General features: G+C 35.6%; 1 protein-coding gene across 1 annotated transcript in view; it reads right to left on the bottom strand.

The window, feature by feature from the left end:
• The window catches only part of LOC122397492, a 140,372-nt gene extending 126,774 nt beyond the window's left edge, over nucleotides 1–13,598 (bottom strand). The window contains exon 1 of the mRNA XM_043396667.1: nucleotides 11,743–13,598. The gene's annotated coding sequence lies outside the window, so the exon portion shown is untranslated. The remainder of the gene's footprint in view (nucleotides 1–11,742) is intronic.
• Between the last annotated feature and the right edge of the window lie 12,486 nt (nucleotides 13,599–26,084).

The following is a 26,084-nucleotide window of genomic DNA, read 5'->3' as shown; positions in this document are numbered from 1 at the left end:
GAATGCGGTGGCTGGTTTCGGAGATAGGGTTTGTTTACGTTTCGTTGTTGCGCTCGCGAGTTCATTGATCTCGCGCGCGCGTAGATAGTAAACAGTGCGTAGTAAATTCTTGGAAATACTACGCCGGGACTGATTGTGAGTCACGACAGTCACATACGCGGGGTAGGTTAGCACCACGCACGTAAGACAAAGAGGTGTGACGCCTAAGACGAAGACAGAGATAAAAAAATTACCATTTACATAAATTACGATATCTCCGAAACGAAAAATCGGATCGACAAAAACCAGAAGCCATTTCAAAGAGGAAGGTTTACCGCTGCCAACGATGCGTCATTTATAAATAAAACATAAATAGTTTCGAACTGCACGCGTCTAAAGTTTTAGTATTTTTAATACGCATTAATAGCCTTTTCTAAGACGGGAAGCGAGACACAGCGAAATTTAAAAAATCATCTTTTACATAAATTATGATATCTCGAAAACGGAAAGTCGGATCGACAAAAACCAAAGACCATTTTAAAGGGGAAGGTTTACCGCATCCAACGATGGCTCAGTTATGCAGAAAACATGAGTAGCTTCCAAACTGCACGCGTCTAAATTTTAACTATTTTTAATACGCTTTGTTAGACTGTTCTAAGACAGTGGAAGCTGAAAATTCTATCCTTTCGTCTTTGCTATACATATATTTCCTATTTACATCGGAAGCTAACCAGAATTTGGTACCAAATTTTGTCCAGTTTTTTACAAAAAAATTGAAATCATTCAACCGGTCAGATGACCGGTCGTGGTAGGCAAGACAGACTACATATTTTTCTCAAAAAACAAACAATAAGAATAAAAGTGAATATTGTAAAATTCATTGTACATATACTATAAGAAAAGTCGTGAAGTTAGATGACGCTAAAATAATATTCTGTGTTAGAAATTCTAAACGAAATTTTAAAAACGGTCATTTGACCGCTCGCGGTAGGTTTAGTGTTAATTCGCTAGTTGAGAGTATTTATAATCAGTACTAAATATATTTATAGAACATTGAAAAATGAAAATGATTGAAGTTCTTAGATAATAATTTAATGTAAAGCTTAATAGGATTTTCTGTTGAATGCTTTCTAAACTTAATATAGTCGATGCTACTCGATTTTTAAACACAATTGGCGCTCGGGAACATAAAGAATACGACGAAACTAACTCGACGATACGTTCGAAACACGTTCAAGCAAAGCGGCACGAATCTTGTATAGTCGAGCGTATCTATTTTTCTTCCGTTTCGCCGAGCATCGAGGATATATGTATAATACATAGTAAGCGTGACTATATTGCAAGCGTGTGCTGTTCTTTCGAACAAAATCTCCGTGGAGAGGGTCAAAAGCAGCACACCGGAGCAGATATGAAATTAACTTTGTTTTTTCTCGAGATTACCTTGTGGGTTGGATAAAGAGCAATTATACGCGGAAGTCGAGAAATAATACACACGGGCCGATACGTTTGGCCTTTACCATTTTAGTAACATGTTTACTTCATAGTATTAATAGCAGCAAGAAAACAAAAGGTGATAACGTTAACTTCGTCGATAAAATGAAACCGAGTTTTAATTTACGTGCATTGTACGATCCCTAAAATATACATTCTCAGAAGAAAGACTTTCGAGGAATACAAAATCGGATTTCATGCAATTTTGTAGATTCGTGGAGGGACCAAAATTGTGGGACGAATAATTGTTTTACTCATTACAATTCGAATTCAGAGGATGTAACTACTCTCGAAAGTATAAAGTTCGTTTGAAATAACGCATAATTATTTCAAGTAAACAAACAAAAAAAATAATATGTTATCTTAGCGATTATTTTTCAAATAATTTATTTGGATAACGACTAGATCTGGCATGAACCCTTTTGAAAACTAATAAAAATATAAAACAATTTTTGTGCAAGTATTGTATACCTTTCAGTAAAAAACATGATTTATATACCGGTTCAAAAATTTGTACCTTTGAACGATTTTAAACAGAGTAGTCGAAGGAGAACCGTGTGTGGTTGAGCATGCAAGAGAAAATAGTCCCTTAATCAAACCGGTAGAATACTGACTGCCTTTGGGCATAGAAGTATAATGAGACCATTTCCCAGTCAAACAAGGGAAATAATAGTTTAAAAATTTGTAATCTCTGATAAATAAAATTGTTCGAAAATTTATAATCTTCAAACGAAGACGAAAATGAAAAGTTGTAGAATACGAGACCACTAATTTTAAAACTTAATCTCATTCGTAGGTAATTCTAGTCTGAACGTGAAAAAAGATATTTTTGAAATTTTATAAAATAAATCAGAGATACAAACTTGACGTTTAACATCGTTATTTATGTACATATCTTGTTAAGTTACGTCAGAATTTTTGTATACAAAAATATGTATCAGTTGCAAAGATATAGGCTGCTCGAACAATCGAACGAAAGAAATTATTTAACTAGAGTGTAGTTATCGCTCAAACTAGAAAACATTGAAAAATTGATAAAAAAATTTACTATACGTTTTGAAGATTACTGTAAGTAGATGGGTCGTGAAATAAAGAAGAAAATCCCTGTGTCAAACTGCGGATAGAGAAATGTTGGAATATAGTTGAGAAGGGATAATGCAGTATCATTTTTTGGCAAATAGAATGTGACAGTTTCGCCATCGTATCGATTCGCTGGGCTTAGCGGAACGTTGGTAATGCAACCACGATTGCAACTGTGGCCTACCTGTTGAACAGATAAAATGGAAAACGCTTGAGAAACGATCGAACGTACGAGATTTCACGCCGCAACATGTATCAACGTAAACGAAGAATTTCGAAATGGTCGAGTGCACACATTCACGGGAGAAAAGGTCATTTAACAGTGTACCATTTATGCGCCAGCTGTGCTAACTAATCTGTGAACAGAAATGAAACTAGATCACCTTGCTGCTATCCTAACAAGAATTGTAAGTTTGCTTCCACGGGAAGCATTTAATTGGGAAATTTGGCAACTTGTCGACCCTATTAAAACTGATTAAATATACAAAAAGATATTTATTATTTTTTACTAGACTCTGCGTATAATTAAAATTCATGATATTTCCGTTATCATTTAAAGACTTTTACGAGAAGGTTTTACCGATTAAAATAGTAAAAAATACAATTTCAATGAAGAACATTGTAAGATTTTGAAGATAAATAAATCGTATTTATCGTGAGTATTTCGAAGAAAATATCTAAATATGCAATGTGATCTTTGTTTCGTAAATTCTAATAGTTCGTACGTAAACGAAGAAATAGAAATGTTTCTTCGCGAAATCGTTTGAATTTTACTTGTTCTCTGTAAATTTCCACTAACGTAAGTCTAGAAATATTGTCTGCGAAACATGATTCTTTTTAAAAGTATTCACAACATGGATGCAACATTAAATTAAAAACACAAACTTACGTAGTTTTAATATTAACACTAAACCTACCGCGAGCGGTCAAATGACCGTTTTTAAAATTTCGTTTAGAATTTCTAACACAGAATATTATTTTAGCGTCATCTAACTTCACGACTTTTCTTATAGTATATGTACAATGAATTTTACAATATTCACTTTTATTCATATTGTTTGTTTTCTGAGAAAAATATGTAGTCTGTCTTGCCTACCACGACCGGTCATCTGACCGGTTGAATGATTTCAATTTTTTTGTAAAAAACTGGACAAAATTTGGTACCAAATTCTGGTTAGCTTCCGATGTAAATAGGAAATATATGTATAACAAAGACGAAAGGACAGAATTTACAGCTTCCACTGTCTTAGAACAGTCTAACAAAGCGTATTAAAAATAGTTAAACTTTAGACGCGTGCAGTTTGGAAGCTACTCATGTTTTCTGCATAACTGAGCCATCGTTGGATGCGGTAAACCTTCCTCTTTAAAATGGTCTTTGGTTTTTGTCGATCCGACTTTCCGTTTTCGAGATATCATAATTTATGTAAAAGATGATTTTTTAAATTTCGCTGTGTCTCGCTTCCCGTCTTAGAAAAGGCTATTAATGCGTATTAAAAATACTAAAACTTTAGACGCGTGCAGTTCGAAACTATTAATGTTTTATTTATAAATGAGGCATCGTTGGCAGCGGTAAACCTTCCTCTTTGAAATGGCTTCTGGTTTTTGTCGATCCGACTTTTCTTTAAAATTTTAATTATTATAATTTTAAATTAATTATTGTAATTTTTTTTATCTCTGTCTTCGTCTTAGGCGTCACACCTCTTTGTCTTACGTGCGTGGTGCTAACCTACCCCGCGTATGTGACTGTCGTGACTCACAATCAGTCCCGGCGTAGTATTTCCAAGAATTTACTACGCACTGTTTACTATCTACGCGCGCGCGAGATCAATGAACTCGCGAGCGCAACAACGAAACGTAAACAAACCCTATCTCCGAAACCAGCCACCGCATTCTCTTGAAATTAAAATCGCTATATCTCCGGAACTAATAAAGCTATCGACTTGTTCAAACGCTCGTTTTAAAGGGCATTTCATCCTCAACCTAATGATCATATCATCTACTATAATTTTTGCTACCTTCTATGTTTGTTTGAAATTTTCTTTGACGCTACATATCTAAAGAAGTTTTAGCAATTCCTACTGATCGTACGACTAGTATACGATAAAACTGGACCATAAATTGTTTATTTAATTGAAAATGAATTTAAATACAAAATGTCTGTGTAATTACTAGCCAGCACTTTTTCTTAAATAGTTGTTTTCTCTAGAATTAACTACGGTATCGACTTGAAACAAAATTCGTTTTCAAGGGCGTTTTATCTTCTATCCGATGAAAATTGAAAAATTGTTTAAGATAAAAGAGAAGGATATCTTACGAATAAACATCAAAACACAACTTTCTATACATATAATGCAAAAATTAGAAGTACGTTGCCTCGTAAATGAGAAAAAGAAAGACTGGTCATTTGACCGGTCATGGTAGGAATGGGTGTGCATGAGATGCCGGTAGGTTTAGTGTTAAATAATATTTGTAATATCGATAAAAGTAAATTAGCTAAGCAAAGTAGATATGAATCAACATTTTGCGAATTTCAGACATATTATACAATAAATACAAATTACATTTTGTTCCATTCTCCATCGCAATCTCTTTTGTGCACATTTACAAGAAATATTTTCCAAGTGACGAATATCGATTATAATAAACATTTGCATCATAAAATAATCAATAGTAAATACGCTAATTTGTTTGAGTCGTTACGATAAAAGTTTACGTAATAAAATTATTCTTAAGATGTTTAAACCTACGGTGTTTCGCTTTAAACTATTGGGGATAAAAGAATGAATATTGGTAGAATAATTAGACGAGAAATTTAAATAATAATTTTTTGTTGTTTTAAATTTTTCACAATATTTTTCTGACAATCGTGTATAAGATGGTTTCTGATGAGAAAAATAGAATGTGATCTGACAAGTACAGAAAATCATATCACCTTCGACAAGGGAGATAAGATCCCGCAGGATCAGTCATGTAGAATTCATTTTCAGGTTGACAAGTAGAATAGGATCCGGCTTCGCCAGACAAGAGGAACTGATTCGTTTTAGTCAGGCGCGTAGAAGTTCAGATTCTAGCTCGCCCTTTAGAAAAATATTAACAACTTCGATGACAAGAAGCACTAGAACTGATTTTTTAAAACTTTTCATTGCGTTTCTCGCCGTACATTGCCTTATTTTTATTAAAAATCATACAATATTCGTCCGAACAACTTTTTCTTCTCCCTAATAATTTTAAAAATAGCTACGTAGGGGTGAAAGTTTGATGGCTAATTTCATCCCTTGAACTTGTGTTATAGCAGTTAAAAAAATCGTGTTTCATTTTTGACTTCGCCTCTACTCACTTTGGAAATATTTTACGTTCCTGTGATAACATTCTCCCGCAAATATGATAAACATAAATGTATCAATTTGAAATTCACTTTGAACGATCCTGTGTCAAAAGTCTAACTAATATTTTGATCGTAGTTGTAATTCGGTTTAATAATATATATGATCTCGTTATGGTCTCGTTCGTGTCATACAATTTTTGCGTAGAAAGCTTTTACTGATAAATGTTACTATAAATACCTACAATATAAGTTTGGAAAAGAATAACATCCTTAAAATGGTTTTCATCTTGCGCAAGAAATTTGAAATGCAAATTATCGTACACATTTGCAACCGAAATAATAAAAAGAAATCGTTAAATATTAAACACACATCGAAATTGCTACTGCTAAGTTCTTATTTGAAACCTTTAGTTTTCATAACGCGTTACAGATAAATTCAATAACAAATCCACATAATAATATTTCAGATCTTGTTTCTACTAACAATGTTACCGCCAATTGTATCTTAGATATTGATATATTAATTAATCAAAGTCTGAGAATACGAGTGTACAAAGAATCAACTATTACTATTACAATTTTAAGCGTGGCAATTATCGGGACATAAATAATTTCTTTAACGATATTTTATGGGATAAAATGCTGTTAAATGCCGATGTTGAGTTCGCTGCCATTTTGCTTTATGATAGTATCTACACTGTCATAGAGGTTTCTATACATATACAATATATGACGTATAATGCTATTTTATTACTGTATTTGTATTAAAAATTTAAGGATTTTTGTCTTAATACTTATGTCATGTATACATAATAAATAAAATATATTTTTGCATTTCAAAATAATAAAAGAAAAAAAGTAACTTGGTGGGGATTCGAGAACCCACTACCAAAAGCTTCGTAGCTAATCGCTCTACCGACTCAACTACATCTTCCTCTCTAAAATAAATATATGTAATTTTTTTATTAGATGTATGCCAAATATTAAATCAAAATATCTGGAAAACGAAGGCCCATTGTGAAGAACGCTATTAAGGGTTTTTGATACTATGTGTATACTAAAACTTGCATCCACCTATCATTTCAAACGCAATGCCCACGACTGTAAGGTCCCCTTGTGAAAACAAAGGATTTCGGAACGCTGACGCTATTTGTTTGCTTTATATTATTTTGGTTCGTCGTTCGTTAGAGTACGCCTCCATAAATAAATTAGAATAATTGTAGGTGTGCAGCATAAATTCTTAAGATTTTATACATATATTCTTCGCCTGGACACCCTTAAACACCAAAGGATAATCGCTATTATTGTTCAAATTAGTAAATAATAGCATAAATTGTCCATCATTGTTGGCATTCGCAAATTTCTACACACCATTTTTTTTTTTTTTTATTGAATGCTGTGTAACCTTCTACAGGATTATTAGCAATGCATATAAATGCACAACACGATTAGGATATACATTTAGATTATCTCTACCCATTTATCGATAAAAAAATTATATACTACAGGAGGACAGCAGTTGGTCTAGATTAAATATACAGGGAAAAATTTTAATGAGGGATTCTAGAGGCCAAAATATGACGAAAATCAAGAATATTAATTTGTTAATGGAGGCTTCGTTAAAAAGTTATTAGCGTTTAAAGTGCCGCCCGTACTGAATTTTTTTCTCCAAAATGCGCAAAATTTCGGGGGTATGTCTATTCACCAAAAATGATTATAATTGACCCCTGCAACCGAAAATAATTTTTCCAAAACGATTTGAAATTTTTGAATTTAATTGTTAATAACTTTTTAACGAAGCCTTCGTTAAAAACCAATCAACAAATTGGTATTCTTGATTTTCGTCTTATTTTGGCCTCTAGAATCCATTATTAAAATTTTTCTCAGGGGTGGCCGAATACCCTGTTTACACAATGCTTCTCTAGAAATTTGAAAATAACCATTAGCGAGGAGATACTTGGTTGAAAAAGAAAAGTGTTAGTCATGTAAGGGGGAAAAAAGTTTAATGAACGTAGTTTAGCAATCATTTCACTTCTGCCAATATCAAACTGTGGGCATTGCTTGATAATATGATTAGGCTCTTGTTCAAGATATTCGCAACTACATTTGGGATCAGAAGCAAGATTGATTTTATAAAGAGGGAAGGCCAGTTGAATATGGTTAAAAGTAATAAATTTTTTGGAAAGAGATTTGTTTGTGAACCATGGGACCGATATATAATACTGTTCGGAATATTTTGAACCTTTGTAAGTGACTTATGTATACAAGTAAACGACTTTCAGATTTGGACTTAGCCGACCTTTTAAAGCTCTGAGAGTAGTCTGAGTACGGGACTAAAATGTCGCGTGAAATAATAAAACTCCATAACATCGTGAACCATTAAACTTTTATATCTCAAACTCTCTGTAAAAATAACAAATAAGGCATACTTAATTGAGAAATGAAATGAACTGAGAATAAATTAACGACAACATTCTGAAATCTTAGAATCAATATGCAAATACGTAGACCTACCGCAGATTTTTTTATTCAGTTATAGTAAAATTCAATAAAATTCATAAAACATTTCTGACCACACATTATAATTTCAGTAATGAATTTTTTTCTCGAAAGTACGTAGAAAGAGTTAAAAAGTCATTAACGTTTAAAGTTTCGCTCGTACTGAATTTTTTTCTAGAAAGTAGATAGGATTTCGGCAGTAGGTCTATTCACCAATTATTATTGTAATTAACCCCCGCGATCGAAAATAATTTTTTTAGAACGATCTGAAATTTTTTTTTTCGCTCCCTGTCGATTTTTCTTAGAAATTCGTTTTCGATTTTTAGTAATTTTGTTTGATGTTCTACATAAAAGTTATTCAATAGTTTTTTGTCGATATCTATGAACTATACTTTCTCCTAAAATTTCAATCCAATATATTCACTATTGTAGGAGTTATGGCCGTTTGAAAATGGGACCATTTTTATGGAGTTTTTGTCACTTTACGGGGTCAAGGAACAACTTTTTCAATATTGTTAGAATTTATACATATTCCTCGCCAAAATACGTGTTGTTTGTATTTTTAAACTTTAAAATCCTAGCAGGAAGACTAGAGGCCTCCTTTGTCAGTTTATCTACTTCCTCATTAAAACAAATACCAGAGTGAGCCAGAATCCAATAAAAGAAAATTTTTGTGCCGCGAAGGAAAAGATTCAGAAGAATTACTTTGATATTAATAAGAACGAGATTTAATTTAACTCCACAGTAAGGGTTGGAGATTGAGAGCAAAGCACTAAGGCAATCTGAATAGATAAAGATATTTTCATAGGTGTGCGTAGAAGCGAGTTCCAGGGAGTTTTTAATTGCTATGCTCTCTGCGGTAGAAGATGAAATAAATTTATTTAAACCTAAACGAGGTGAAGCGTTCAGTTCAGGAGAAAAGAATGCAGCACCGACACGTTCCAGATCATGATCTCGACTCCCATCAGTAAAGAAAGAAATTTAGTTGAGTGATTTAGAGTTCCAGTGGTCCATAAAGGTGATATTGGGCTTAGGAGAGTTTCTAATGAGAGCCCCAAGCTCGATGTCTAGATTAGCTCTGGAGCATAAAACCTTATAATTCATGGTATAGGAAAGGAAGTTAGTTTTGACCTTGAGGAAGTCTTTAAGGGGAAGAAGCGAATTAATTTGAGTTGGAATCATAGGAAGAGATTTTTGAAGTACGTTGTTCTAATGTGGAGATCTCTAGAGTCCGTTTATTACTTCATATAAATCGCATTTTCTGTAAGATAACTTAATGATGAGGAATTTATTACACAGGAACGCCGCCCTATCCTGGAGGAACCATAATTTGGATTCCACAAGGGGGGTATTAGTCGGAGTACTAATTCTGTACCCCAAAGCGACACGAATAGCTGCAAGAGTGAACTCTTTCAATCCGTAGAAGATGAGAATCACGTTTAGGAAAGTAGATAAAACAATTATATTCAATAACGGAACGTATTAAGCTTTTATATGTACATATAGCGCAATTAATGTGCCTGGGTCAGATCCCCATCTAATACCGGAGACAAATTAAAGACATTAAGTCTCTGAGAAAAACTACGAACATGAACGAAAGTCAAAGGAAATACCTAAGAATTTGACTGTCGGACTCGATATAATTACATAATTTTCTACCTTAACGGTACAGGAACCAGGTAAAATTCCTTTTCCGTTGAGTAGAATTAGAACCGTTTTTTTGGTTGAAAGGGATAGACCCAATAAGTTTAGCCTACTACTGACTAGAGAAATAGCTCTTTCCATAGATTTTTTAGATACAATAGGGATATTAGAGCGTGTAAAAAGAGTGATATCATCTGCAAATTGAGAGATTACTGTCTAAGTTTTGAGTGATGTCATTAGCATATATTAAGCAAAACAAAGAACTGAACACCCCACCTTGAGGAACTCCTCTGTAGACTTTACGACTAACAAACACACACACCATTTAGATATTTGAGAAATAGAGCAATGTTTGCATTATATAATACACGTATGAATGAAATAGATCTTTTTAATGTATTTTGTATTGCTAGGCACCCTCAAAAGGAAAATCCAAAAAATCTTACGAGTGGCGAAGGTATACTACATGTCTGTTACTATATTTTTGCATTATTTCAGTATTTTGTATTCTGTTTTAGCTGTATAGGTTTGTAAAAAGAGCATTGCTCGTTAAAATGTATTATTCAATTGTAAGAAGTGTATATGTGTTTGGGTGCTGCTCCTTGAACGTGCGTAGTAAAAGGGGTCCTCCGTATCGATGAACTCATTTGTTTAGAATATGTACATAGATAGGAATCGAGAGGGTTCGACTTTGACAGCAGAAAGTCATTCTGCATCGAACTCTGGTCGAGAACAGTCACTTATGGGGTTTACGCTCACGTTTTTATGTTCTTTTATGTTAAATAGTTATAGTAATATTAAATAATATAGTTTATATTCAAGTTAAAAGTGTCCGAATATTTAAATCTGATCACATGCCAGTTAACCATCCTTGACATCCTTACGCAATATTAAGAATAAGATATTCTGTACACTGATATTCACGAGAATAGAAATAAACGTTTTTCCTTTATTCGTTTATTTGTTAACGGTAAAACGGTTAAACATTTGAAAATCGACCAATCTTCGAGCCAATGACGTAACAATGTTACAAGTAAACCAAAACTACCATAAATCCAATTTCTTTCGGCATTCTCGGGAATGGAATTCCATTAACCGCTGGAGCATCTCGAGCGCGTGCGCTGCCAGGTCGAATCAGTTCAGTCAACCGTTCTAAAAACATCTCGTCCCCCCGAATTTCTCCATTCGAAATTAAAACAACGCCGCTGGTGCCAAGATCTATGAATCAGGTTAACCAGGTTCCCGCGTTCGGTCTCGATGAGAAAAAGAGAAACGTTGATTCGTGAAAAAGCCATCGCGGTTTCCTTTGTATCTATTCTCTGGCCGCAAAAGGCGGGCCCCTGCGGCTTCTCGGGCCGAGATGGAACACGATCAAAGAGTCACGCGAACGTCAAAGCTAACGATCGTCACTCGTACAAGAAGAAGTGAGTGTGTCTTTCAGCTATTCTCAGGCACCTAAGCGCAAGCTGTGCTGTACTGAGACCTTCCGTCTATACCAGCAGATGTTGAAGGCGATAAACACCTGCCAAGTTACGAGACATGGAACTACTAACCCTCTCAATGATTTGCCATATCATTGAGGTAGGGTAGTCACCAACCCTTCTTAACTCTAAGCTATTACTGCACTATAAGGACTTTTATTCTATAGTCTTATCTCATCCTGGAACTAAAGATTCCCGTCCCAAGACTGTACTCGACCCATTCGAACAAGAAGCAGTACCAACCTGTACGAGCGACAGAGCTGCAGCTCGATCGCCACCGATCCGTGGCGACGACTCCGTGGTTCCTGCTGGTGATCACCGCCAAAGACAATCCTGGATCATCGTCCAACGAGCGTTTCACCAACCGAGATCGAAGCGAGCACCGTGCTGCTCGCGAAGTACGGAACACTGTTCACGATCCCGTTGCCAGTTCGATCGTCCTGTCCTCGCGTTAGTGTCAGGAAGTTGACTCTCCGACGCGTACGATTCCCGCGGGATTCTGGGGACGACGTCTGACCGCCTTGCACCAAACATGATCGTACCGCGAATGTAGGTTCCAACCGAGGTGTTCACGATTCGGATTCATCGTAGAGCGAGTACGATCCGATGCTCCGTGACGATTGGTGCATCAACGGGCGCCAGAGTCAACAGTTTCTGGAGCTTAGTTTACTCGGATTGCCAAATGCTTCGACGGCTCGAAAGTAAGACGTATTTGTTTCAACGAGAACGATCGAGTTCTCCGAATTTCTCCGGAGCACTGTTTCTATAACATTTTTTAATTATTCCTCCAATCGTCGTCGAATGGATTGTAAAGAATTCTAGTCAGTCGAAGAAAAGTGATCTCGAACCGCTCGATTCGTGAAATCCAATTACTGCTTCCTTCGTTTCATCGACGCTCCATTACTTCGGACAGTTCTCAACGTCGCCAACATCTTCTGTAATGACTGAATTCTCTTTGGTAGATCGACTACTGTTTGATTTTCAACATATAACTGGACCAGTACGTTTCACGATTTTCCTTGACTCCTAATAACTTTGCAATAATGCTTTAAAATTGTTTACTTTCCTTGTTTGTTTTCATTCTCATTTCTTTTTGCTTCTAACGACTTTGTTTACGATTAATTACTCACAGATCGTCTAAAAAATTAATATCCATTTCTTTCGTTAATTTTCACGTTGAGCGTCACGTTGGTTAAGAATTCGTCAAAGATCGACTAAACGGTCGTTATCTGCTTATTTCGTTCATTTTCTTCATAATCCCGTGCACTCCGATAACTGTAATGTATCGTCGATTTGCTTCTGCTTCTAATGGCTCTGGGGTAGCTTGAGCCTGAACAAAACAATCGCTAGTTGTCCACGCGATCCTAGTGCCGTAGAGTGCCAACAGCATTCAGAGTACAGCCAACGGAGCCACATGAAATCAACGACTATGAGCACCGCATCTAAATCCAGCTGAGGTGTAGTGTGTCTGCGTACGTGAATGTTATCAGTGAACACAGAATCCCTAAACGCTCCTATTAAATTTCGTCGCGCGTTAATTCGACCCGTCGACATCAAGCTATTTCGGATGCGGAGGCTGGCGAGAGGTTCGATTTAATGTCACTTGCACGTTCACTGGAAATGATCACCTTCTGCTTGAGAAACTATCGTTACACTGGATATGTGTTTCGTTTTGAAGCAAATACAGTCGGATCCTCGGTAAGTCGAAGTTTAAGGGAGACGACAAACATTTCGGTTTTCAAGTAGCTCGGTAGGCAATTTTTATTTACAATTACGCACCAAGATCAAACATTTAATGTTTAGTCCTATAAAATCTAGCGCAAAGTTGGCGAAATTGCATTGCGACCTGTAGGTTCGATTATCTTTATTTACTTGAATTTTATGAATTTAAATGTCTCGTAAACTTAGAAGTTTCACCTCCCTCTTTATAAATGAAATTATGTTGGCGAAGAATGTCATCGAAGACGCAAACGTGCAAACGGATGTGGCCTTTGAAGGTAGTCGAGATCGTGATCTTATCGGATTGTTTAAAAAGAGAAAATACGGAAAGAAAAGTATAGGATAAAAAGGCTTTCCGCACGTTCAAGACGCGTCTCTTGAAAGAGAAATATTTCCTTCGAAGGATTCATCAGTTTTTTTTTTTTATTATTCTGTTTTATTTAAAGTGATATTTATTCGAGTTATTAATTAAATTGTTACTTAGTTAAAAAAAAACGAGTAACAGGACAAGGAAAAATATTAATTTTTATTTGCTGTGGGAGAGGAACGAGATTTAACGTTCTCAAACAAATTCGATACCGATATTAAAAGTTTGTACCACCGTTCGGATTTAATATTACAAGTTTTTACTAAAACGGAGAATCGACTGCAACGCAATTAGACATTGAATGCTTGCTACGAGAACCAACGGAGCGAAATGTAGCACAAGGCGACTTGTGCAATGTAAAGGAAACAGAAACAAATTACAGTCGATTGATGTCCGGGCCATTAGGATTCCGCGAACCGTCAGGATGCGCGTAATTGTGTTTCAAGCTGCACAGACCAATTTATATAAATTCTGTTTCTGTTTAAGTTATCGACAATTTATAAAGGGGAACGAATACAGCTTCGACTTACAGAGGCTTTCAAGTCGAGGATGCACGACCGTGCATCCACTCGTGTTTATGGTTATTGCTGCAAAATAATCACACGACACTTTCACAGAAAACTCTAATTAATTCACGTGCGAGTCGCTGATATTTCCCCGACACTTTTCATCGAATCAATTTTAGGAAAACCGAACAACTTTCACGAATAACATAAAAGCAACTTCGATGCCATCCGCTGGATAATCAGTCACGTGCTCACAGCCGAGGTTCCGATAACTAACCCGTTGAATTCCGTGGGTGGAATTCCGTGCCGGGGAAGCGTTCGTCAGAGTCAGGATGCACGCGAGGAACCACGGAGGGATGTCGTTGACCGAACCCGTCGCATCACCAGCAGCAGCGATTTACATTCGTGGTCTAACTCGCGGTGGTGAATGCCAAAGATGCGAATGACGGGTTTCCGCGAGTACTGGCGGATCGAAGATGGATCGCGTGCTCGTTCGAAGTCTCGTGGAGGGTATCGTCCCGTGTAAGGCTGGTCCCATGAGGATTCGTCACGTGGAAGGCGCGCGAGTCACACCGACTCGCTGGTAACGGTCCTTCTGCATCGATCCTCCGGGCTACGCGGCGGTTAGATCGACAAAGAAAACGACGAGAACGTCGGTGCTGAGACGACGCCAGCACTTTTGGACCACGCAGACACGACGGCGAAGGCCAGACTGCTGCACCACCACCCTACTGGAATCGATACGTCAATCGTCCCTCCGGACGGGACGAGAAAAGCGGCAGAGGGCAAGAGATGAAGGGAGGAACGGGGACAGATGAGGATAGGCCGAGACTGCAGGGAGAATAAAGAAAGAGGGGGCAGCCAGCCCGTGATACACATTAAAGCTCGGCCGCTCGGGCGCTCCGGCGCTCGGTTCAAAGGGCGAAAGCCACCCTTCAGGGACGCTTCGCGCGAAACTGTCAACGAGACGGATCAACGTCCGTCCGCTTCTTAATCATTTTTCTTTTTCTTCACAGGTTCTTTGCAACGGACGCTAAACTGCCCCTTCTTCTACTCCTCATCGAATTTTCTTTCTTACGTTACCTACCGGAACGGAATTTTTTCTGGAGAACAATTTCATTCCTTTAACACGTTCACGGACGTGAATGCTATAAGACTCAATTTAATGGAGACGCAAAATTACATAAATGCCATAGAAATCATTCTTATTGTGATGCAAAATGATATAATTACCATAGCATTCATTTTTACTGTGATGCAGAATGACACGAATGTTATAGCGTTTATTTTTATTGTTATGCAAAATGACTTAAATGTTTTAGCGTCTCTTTATATTGTGATGCAGAATAACAAATGCTATAGCATTCATTTTTATTGCTATGCAAAATGACATGAAAGCTATAACATTAAAATCCATAAGTCACGTTATAATGCATTCAATTTTATATTGTTATTATTTTTTTAAATTATTATTTACTCTGAATATTTTCATTTTATTTTGTCTTTGTGTATTTAAAAACTTCTTTTATCTACTACATCGCGTGAATTAAGAAGGATTGCATCACTTTACGTAAATCATTTGTCTATTTTTGCAGTTTATTAAAATTTTGTCTGTCCGTGAACGTGTGAATACGAGATACCACCAGCCATATTCCGGTTTTTTGTACGACTTGGTACATTGGTAGAGCACTGAAACATATTAGACACCAATATTTTTTCAGCTGCTATTTTTTTATTGTTATTATTTGATCAGCACGAAGATGTAAACTCTTATAAATTTTGTAAATTTATACGTGTTACGACAATGTTACCGCAAAATTCTTACATTTTTCTATGAAATATTATGCTTTTTAAATTTAGAAATTATGTCCAGGATCTTATAATCCATTCGCTCATAAACAAAGATAATATTATAATAATTGTCTTCTTAACATGTAGTTCATCTTGAACTAAATCGTAAAAAATTAACCCATTCGCTGTATGCTCGCGTAACTAACTTAAGTAAGTAACTTAAATATGTTATAACATAAAGTCTTTTGAATTTGTAAACCTTTTGTTGCCACAGACATAAGTATAAAATGCGCGTAAACGATTATTTACGACAAAATATGTGTACCTATCAAGAAATAACAAAACGTAAACAATAAACTCAAAACAGAAATGGCAATAGGAGCAACTTCCTATAATTTAGGCTTGGCAGCGAGTGGATTAACGAAAACTTTTTGCATACGCAACTGTAATATTGCAAACAATTTTTTAAATGTCTTAAAGAAAGTATTCCGTTGACATCATTTTTATTGCCTGAAGCTGTATGATTAAATGATATAAACTAGTCAAAATATTGTTCCTGCCTCACACATGTGTTTAGCAATGATTAATATTAGCATCAATGATTTTGGTACATTATTTCTGCTGGCCACTCGTCGGTACATTTATCTGGATGTTTATAAGTTCCCAATTTAAATACGCAGCCTGAAATCCAACAAACTGACTGGTTCCCTAGGTCTAACGTTCGACAAAAAATTACCGTATTCTTTCTCCACGATAGGGGAGTTTTTCGGACCAACGAGATTCCACTCGCTTCGCAAGCAATTGACCGTCCTGTCATTGACATTTTCGATGACTACTCCAACAAGACACTTGACGATAAAGCTGCGTGCATGTGCTCGCATACCTGTGGCTCCTATTGATTAACTGGGACCGGTGCCGACTGCCGCAGGAAGCACCAACTATTCCGATAATACTGATCATCGACCGCACGGAAACGAACGTTCCTTGTACGGAAAAGGGCAACGAGTTCCGTTCGACATTAGCACTAATTAGAGGAAATAATTGACGAGCTAGCCGTAGTTCGGGAGGAACGGTGCCTTAAAACGGAGGAAGCTTTCCGTGATGCTTCAACAGTTGCTTCAGAGACATTTTTTATACAAGGTGTTTGGCCACCTCTGGGAAAAATTTTAATGGGAAATTCTAGAGGCCAAAATAAGACGAAAATCAAGAATACCAATTTATTGATTGAAGCTTTGTTAAAAAGTTATTAACGTTTAATGTTCCGCCTGTAGAACGCCAATCTTCTCACGCTGAGTGAGAACCACTATCACGCATACGCAGCTGTTTGCGGATTGTCGTTCTACAGGCGGACCTTTAAACGTTAATAGCTTTTTAACGAAGTCTCAATCAACAAATTGGTATTCTTGATTTTCGTCCTATTTTGGCCTCTAGAATCTTTCATTAAAATTTTTCCCAGGGGTCACCATACGCTCTGTATATACGGCACGAAATAAATCGAGAAACATTGAAACAGCAAGCTAATTAGCTGGAAAGAAAAGAGAAGTTAACAAATTTTTATTCCACATTTAAATATAATATTTTCGTTCTTGTCGGTCGTTACCGCTTTAATCGATGTTCGCCAATTAAAAACATATTACGTTGAAACATTATCGGTGTATTCTTTCGGGAATGATCGACATTAACATATTTTATTCATTCTCTTCAATTACTTCTCAGTACTCTAATTCCTCGAATTTCTTGTTCAACGTTCGATAGAAGTACACGTTTCTGATCATTACTCGTTAGGATGGTACCGACTGATTAATGGCTTCATTAAAGTTGCAAAAGTGTTCTAGCCTTGACACGCGACTTTCAGCCCCAAACAAAGAGATAAAGTCAGATAATGGACGCACAAGGTAACGCAAAGTCCACTTCGGAAATTACCTTGCCACGTAAGGCGACGCATACATCTCGATATCTGTAATAATTATCGAACTCTCGAGAGACATTCGTGCAACGAATGCACATTCTATCAGAGAAGATAGCGAGCACTGTTGGAATACAATGCGGAGGAAAGGTCTGACACGGCCCCTCTTTCGATGTTCCATTAGAGGGAGCGTTCAAAGAATAACGAGAACCGAGCGAAGTTTCCTATTGAGATATCTGCAAAATGTAGTTTTCTTCTTTTCATCTGCGAATACGAATCCATTTAAGAACATCGTTTACCATATCCTAGGCTCCGTTTTGTTATCGTAATACGCAAGCCAAGAAATCCACAATGGACGTATACTGTCGTCCTTAACCCACGTTAAACTGTCATTTCTTCGAATTATAGTGCGAAATATAGAAATATTCAATGATGTAAGGAAGTTTTCAAATTTTATGTAAATCACCAATAAAAACTATTCCTAAATACATTTTGACCCCTTATCTTTAATCACGTGTCAAAATTGAAGAAAATGCATTACAGAATAAATTTGAATATTAAATATTTGAACGGTAAAGCCATAACGTGTCAATGTGAAAAATTTTGATCAAAAAATATGTTTCTGTCGCTTGGAAATATATTCTGTAATAATAATGTACTGATTAATACAAAATTTTCTACTTTACAGCCAATTGAAAATTACGAAATAAATACACTTTATAGAGATTACAAATAGATATATAGATGACAAAAATTAATGGGGAGAATAATGCTCTACTGTAGTATTAACCCTCCGTAACCAAGCGTGACTCTGATATGTATCAATTATGGTTTTAAGGAGGTACTGCTGTCTAAACTATCATTTTTTCGGCCTTTTTTGTAATTTAAATGCGTGTTTTTAAACTGACTCCCACAACATTTCAAGATCTAACAGACCAATTGACTTCAAAGGAGAGAATATTTAACAGACACACCTTTATCGCTGAATCTAGATATTTTAAAAGATATTGAATTTTACTATTTTTTTTAATATACCAAAGACAAAAGAAGGATTAAAAAAAATAGAAATTCGAAACTTGCAGTGCCGCCATTCCTTTATTTTGTTCCCCTAAATTTAGGTACCCTAGTTCCTGGTATAACTACACCCTTCCTAATGAAGATACTTCAGCCACCTCTGTTTCCAATTAGCGGATAGAATGGAATCGTGGAAGCCAGTGGAGTACACTTTTCAGAAGAGACATTAAACAAGAATTTATAACTCACACAATTTGTAATATTTTTTGATGAGAAAAGTACTGCATACAGGGTGTTCGGCCAACCCTAGGAAAAATTTCAATGGGAGATTCTAGAGGACAAAACAAGACGAAAATCAAGAATATCAATTTCTTGATTGAGGCTTCATTAAAAAGTTATTAAAAAATTAAATTAAAAAATTTTAAATTATTCTGAAAAAATTATATTTAGTTACAGGGGTCAATTATAAGCATTTTTGGTGAATAGACGTACCCCGAAATCCTACGCACTTTTGAGAAAAAAATTTCTTTACCGAAAATCTAATGTGAGGCCTGAAGTGGTTCCCTGAAATGCGATTCTTTAAAACGTCATAACATCTGCACGGATTGGACGATTTTAATGATTCAAAATGCAAACTACGCGTATTTTAGTGCAGAATATGTAGACATTCCAAGAATATTCGAAACATTGTTCCTTAACCCCGTAGGGTGACAAAAACCCCATAGAAATGGTCTAATTTTCAAATGGCCACAACTCCTACAATAGTGGATATATTGGGTTGGAATTTTAGAAGGAAGTATAGTTCATGGATACTTATAAAAAAGTATTAAACAAGTTTTCTGTAAAACAAAATTATTATAAATTAAAAACGAGTTTCTGAGAAAAATCGACAGGGTGTAGTGCCTAAATTTTTCAGCGAAAAAAAAATTTCAAATCGCTCTGGAAAAATTATTTTCGGTTGCGGGGGTCAATTACAATATTAATTGATGAATTGACCTACTGCCGAAATCCTATCTACTTTCTAGAAAAAAATTCAGTACGGGCGAAACTTTAAACGTTAATAACTTTTTAACGAAGCCTCCATCAACAAATTAGTATTCTTGATTTTCGTCTTATTTTGACCTGTAGAATCTCCCATTAAAATTTTTCCCAGGGGTGGCCGAACACTCTGTATACTTGTAAGATAAATAAACATATCTGCAAAATCTCAGTACAAAACAGCCTACCTACCATTAAAAAAAAATCACAAATAATACTGAATGAACAACAATACCCCCTTAAGTCACACAGTGTAATATATTTTGAAAGCCAAAGCTAATTTAGGTTTTAGAGGGCTAAGACAGATTTCTTCTTGCACATTAAAGGTTTGGTTTCTACGCAAACAAATACGACAGGCAGAAAACACGACTTATAATTACGATAACTAGCTGTACTACGGTAGGACCTCGATTATTGCACGAGAGCCTCGTTCGTTGCATGGTATCGACAAATAGAAGGGATAGTTGCTATGCAACAAGTAAAGTCGAATATAGTAATAGGGATAGACTGTGCAAGGCTACTAATCATTGGATTGGTTACCTTGATGATCGCAGAATCCTCGATTATTGCAAAAATGTTGAGCTCCGATTTTCTGCAACAGTCAAGTTTCTACTGTACTGTAAACTGTTATCACCCTTATTGAATTGAAAAAATGAATAATAAAAACAGATCGTAAACGCATTAAGAGAATCGGTATTGCGATTGACGTTATTATGATTACGCTCCGACATAAAAAGAAAAGATTACGAGTACACCGTAAAAGAAAATGCAATTAAAATGTATCAAAGGTGCTTGAGTTTAGCTCGCGAGGAGACCTAGTGCTACTTCAGTAGCACCTGACTTTCAGAGTTAAGATGATGCAGCACTATATCAACGTCCCTTAATTTGTAGAACAAAGAAACGTAGTGCTACGTCAATAACTCTTTACTTTGAAAAATAAACACGGGTACTACTATGTTAGCGACGCTAAACTTTCAGGCTAAACAGACGTAGTACTAAGTAAGTCAATAATTGACAAGTTTTAGAAACTTCAAAACTATGTAAGCAACATTAACCTTTTTAGGAATCTAGAGACGTAGTATTGTACTAACGTCCAAATTGAAATGCAAAATCGTCGTAGTTCGTCAAAGACATCCAATCTTTAAAAATACAAAGGTTTTTACGTGTACTATTGCAGCAATATTCCACCTTTAGAAACGTAAAGATGTAGTATCAAGCAAACGCACACAACCTTTAAAAAAACAAAGTTGTGCTACAATGTTAAATACATTATACTTTTAAGAACATAAAGACGAAGTATTACCTGAACTATACTGACTTAAAAAATAATCCTGGGTTTTAAATTATCAAAAATTTGTTATCAACGCCAAGATAACATTTGAGAACCACATCCCAAAAATTCTGGTTTTACAAATCTACTTCCCACAAATATCGCGTGATTCGAACAAATGAATGGCAAATATGGCAGCTACGAGAATTGAAAGTTGGTTCTCGCTGGGGAATTCTAAAAGTTGACTTCTTTTTACATCTACGGTAAAATGTAAAATAAAGGAAAAATATAGAGAATTTGACAGACACATTTTAGTCTTGAAACTTTTGCGTGAAATTTCGTCATCGAACGACCCTGTATCTTTCCATGACAATTCATAAACTATTGTACTGCTAAATACAAGTGTCGCGTTACTCGAACGAGTAAATGACAAATATGGCGGCTACGAAAGTTTCATCGTTTTTATCGATAAAAAAGCGTCGAAGGTGGCCATTTCGACTTTCCGTTAATTTCGCAGATTGATAGAGAGCAAAATTGGTTATAATTCGAGAACAAGGTCGATTATGATACACTCCCAGCCATAAAGATAGCACATGTGTGCTATCTTTAATTTCTCACTGACACACGTACAATTTTGGGTTTGTAACGTATAATATAGTAAGCTTACGAGCTCGGAACATGCGGATCGTTGTAAAGAGGTCGCGGCATCACGGCGTTTTGTTTACAAAACAGAAACAGTGTTGTATTCTAGGAACGAAATGATAGCACACTCTGTCTACATGTTTATAAACTGCTTAGTATTTCGCGATCTCTTAGGTATTCAAGACGCGAAAGTATTGCCTAGTAATTTACAAGAATGAGACGGGGGAAAAAATTAACGATATCAGAAATAAAGCATATCCTTGAACTGAAAAGGCAAAATTGATCAGTATCTAAAATTTCGAAAATAACTAGTAGAAGTCGAAAGGTAATTTATAATTTACTTAAAAACGTGGAAAATTATGGTAAAAAGAAGAGTAGTGGAAGACCATCATCGTTGTCACAACGGGATAAACGAACTGTTTTGCGTATAACTTCCAATACCTAGTGTACAACAAAACAAATCATACAAAAGGCTGACGTCAATGCAAGTGTTTCAAGTGTTCGTCGTGTATTACAATCATGCAAGCACATTAGAAGACTAACAATAAAAAAGAAACCTGCATTAACTCCACGGCACAAACAAGAACGTATACAATTTGCCAAAGATCGAATACACTGGAAGAAGAAGTGGCGAAAAGTGATATTTTCCAACGAAAAAAAAATTAATTTAGATGGACCTGATGGTTTAAACTATTATTTCCACGATCTAAGAAAAGAAAAATTGTCAAAAATTCGGCGAGCAATGGGCCATGGTGGAGTAATGGTGTGGGCGGCCATCGGTTACTTCGGTAAGACGGAAATAAAATTTATTCATGGAAAAATGAACAGTAAATATTATTTGGATTTGATAAAGCAACAAATAACAAAGCATGCCCTACGTATATCTGGGTCTGGATTCATTTATCAGCAGGATAATGCAGCGGTACATACTGCAAAACTTGTAAAAACCTATTTTGAAAAAGAAAGGATACGTGTTTTATCATGGCCTGCGCGCTCACCGGATATTAATATTATCGAAAATTATTGGAGTCAACTCAGTCAAGCAGTTTACAAACATGGGAAACAATACGAGAATGTCCACGAACTAAAAGAAGCTATTGTCGCGGAATGGAGCAATTTAAATCAAGAAAATATTCAAAAATTATATAAGTCGTTACCAAATAGAATGATTGAAATCATAGAAAATAAAGGAGGATGTACTCATTATTAAACAATTAATGAATAATTATATAGATTGATAATAAATTAAATAAATGTTTATTGCTTTATAAGTGTGCTATCATTTCGTCCTTCGTATACAACACTGTTTCTGTTTTGTAAACAAAACACCGTGATGCCGCGACATCTTTGCAGCGATCCGCATGTTCTGAGCTCGTAAGCTTACTATTATACAGGGTGTTCGGCCACCTCTAACAAAAATTTTAATGAGCGATAGTAGAGGCCAAAATAAGACGAAAATCAAGAATACTAATTTGTTGATGGAAGCTTCGTTAAAAAGTTATTAACAATTAAATTCAAAAATTTCAAATCGTTCTGGAAAAATTATTTTCGGTTGCGGGGGTCAACTACAATCATTTTTGGTGAGTACACATACCTCCGAAATCCTATCTACTTTCGAGAAAAAAAATCGAGTAGGTGCTGAAATTTTTCGGCGAAAAAAAATTTTTCAAATCGTTTTAAAAAAATTATTTTCGGTTGCGGGGATCAATTACAATCATTTTTTATCATTACACATACCTCCGAAATCGTACGCACTTTCGAGAAAAAAATTCCTTACTGAAAATCCAATTAGGTGCCTAAATTTTTCAACGGAGAAAAAAAATTGCAAATCGTTGTGGAAAAATTATTTTCGGTTGCGGGCGTCAATTACAATCAGTTTTTGTCATTAGACATACCCACGAAATCCTGCCCACTTTCGAGAAAAAAAATAGAGAAGGTGTGAAATTATTCGAGAAAATTAAAAAATTGCAAATCGTTGTGGAAAAATTATTTTCGGTTGTAGGGTTCAATTACAGTCATTTTTGGTGAATAGACATACCCCCGAAATCTTGCGCATTTTCGAGAAAAAAATTCAGTAAGAGCGGCACTTTAAACGTTAATAACTTTTTAACGAAGCTTCCACCAACAAATTAGTATTCTTGATTTTCGTTTTATTTTGGCCTCTACTATCGCTCATTAAAATTTTTGCTAGAGATGGCCGAACACCCTGTATATTATGTGTTACAAACCCAAAATTGTACGTGTGTCAGTGAGAAATTAAAGATAGCACACATGTACTATCTTTTTGGCTGGGAGTGTATAAGCTCGTACGAATTCCGTTCTATGATTCTGTGTCCTCGATCGGCAGTTGAAATGGGAGCTACACATTAGGCTACGTTAGTATGTATAAATCAGAGAAAGAAATCTCCGCTCGTAGTGGAAGAAATATTCTGCAGGGTGGGACTGTTGCGTCAGGGGAGGGGGAGGAAAGTCGTCTTCCATCTCGTTGCGCTGTAGTCGTATTAAGCGCTGTTTCCATAGTAGCAGAAACTTTATTACCAGTAGTCGATTGGCGACGAGAACGCGCGCGCGCCTACTCCCCCGCACTCGATACAACGCCGAGGCAACGATACAAAGCGACACGGAATATTTTATGGTATCTATAGTACGGTAAAACCACTATTATGACCATCGTCATACAAATCTACAACTACACTGTGGAGCACAACTATAGCACCACTACAATTTTCGAGAATTTCGGGATAATAATTAGTGATTTCTAAATATTAATAGTGTTACCCAAATTAGGCTAAAATGAAATTACAGCAATGAAAAAAGGGCGAACATTTATTTAAGACAACATATAACAATAACATAAATACTTTACTGGTGCACAACTATAGCACCAATGCAATTATAATAACGATATTAAATTACAATGAAATGATTAAGTTATAATTTCAATGAATAGAATGAACAATTTTAGTAACGAATTGGACTTTGTTCTGTTTCTCTTAACTAAAAAATGCAACTGGGCATCTTCGTGATAAGATTTTCAAAATTTCTTCGTTAATTTCATTCCACGACTCAATTGCAGCTACTTTTAACTGTAAAATGTTTGAAAACTGTCGATTTTGTGCATAAATACATACATCGTGCCATAATGTATCACGTGACTTTATCTATGAAAGAATTATCTTGTTGATATATCCAAGAAATGTGGTCCTTCGAGTGAATAAAAAGCAACAAATTGTTTTTCAATATTTCGATGTACTCTAAGCTATTCTGGATATTAGTGTTTCCCCCACTGAAATTGCGTTTGGAGAAATATTTTGGTTCCTTTCCTAGCTCCCTCCAGTAAGAATTAAACCGTCGAGGTTCAATTTTTTTTTTTTTGGAAAATATTACCTAATAAAGGACGTTAAATGGGAAACAATAATATAATGTCATCTTTCTACTTATTAATTTCTGAGATTAACTTACATGATCCCAATTTTCACCCATGTTTTTGCAGGCGTATTCCATTCTCGCTATTTTCCGACGTTTAGAAAGTACAAAAATTAGTTTTTGTCTAATAATATTAGAATTGCGTTAAAACATACGCTGAGAGGTTGATATGACACGTCAAGTTCACATTCCTGTGCAATTTCTCGAAAACTTTTTAAAGTATTTCTTCTAACTTGAATAATGCGTCTCTCAGTACGCGGAGATAATTTCTTTTTGTGTAGGTCCTCCTTCCAAATTTGTCTCATATATCGACAAATCGTGTAAAAATTTCAATATAACTTTATGAAATTTCTTGAATTCTCATTTCTTGTTGGACACATGTCAATATTGCATCTTGCTATTTTTCAATAAGTTATTTACCACGTGAAATTATGTAAATTAACTATAATTATGTAATTAAATCTGCATCAAGTCAAAATTTTTAATTAGAATGAAAATGGTGCTATAGTTTTACACCGATTGCATAATACTTTTCAACTTTATCACGATACATATGTAAATCGTGTTATACAATTACTTTTTATGAATTTTTCTGTTAAAATTTTTCTACCTTCTCGTAATATGCTTGGATCCATCTGACAATTATTTCATCAGTATTATAAATATACAGGGTGGTCCACACAATTGTTTCAAGTCATAACTTCTTTATTATTGCATTTACGAAAAAATACCAAGGAGAAAGATAAATGGTTCGAAGAGCACTACATCTGTAGGCCTTTAAATATTTTTTGGATGCAGCAGTGCATGTGCAATTAACAATTGCATCATTTCTTTATATAGAAATGCGTATTTTTTTTACACAGATCGATTCTTCTGTTCATTCTACGTAAAAAATGATTAGGGTGT

The sequence above is a fragment of the Colletes gigas genome, unplaced genomic scaffold (assembly GCF_013123115.1).
Source record: "Colletes gigas isolate AHSC1104 unplaced genomic scaffold, ASM1312311v1 Colletes_gigas_Sc00009, whole genome shotgun sequence".
Classification (NCBI taxonomy): domain Eukaryota; kingdom Metazoa; phylum Arthropoda; class Insecta; order Hymenoptera; family Colletidae; genus Colletes; species Colletes gigas.
This window is presented reverse-complemented; position numbering and strand designations above follow the sequence as displayed.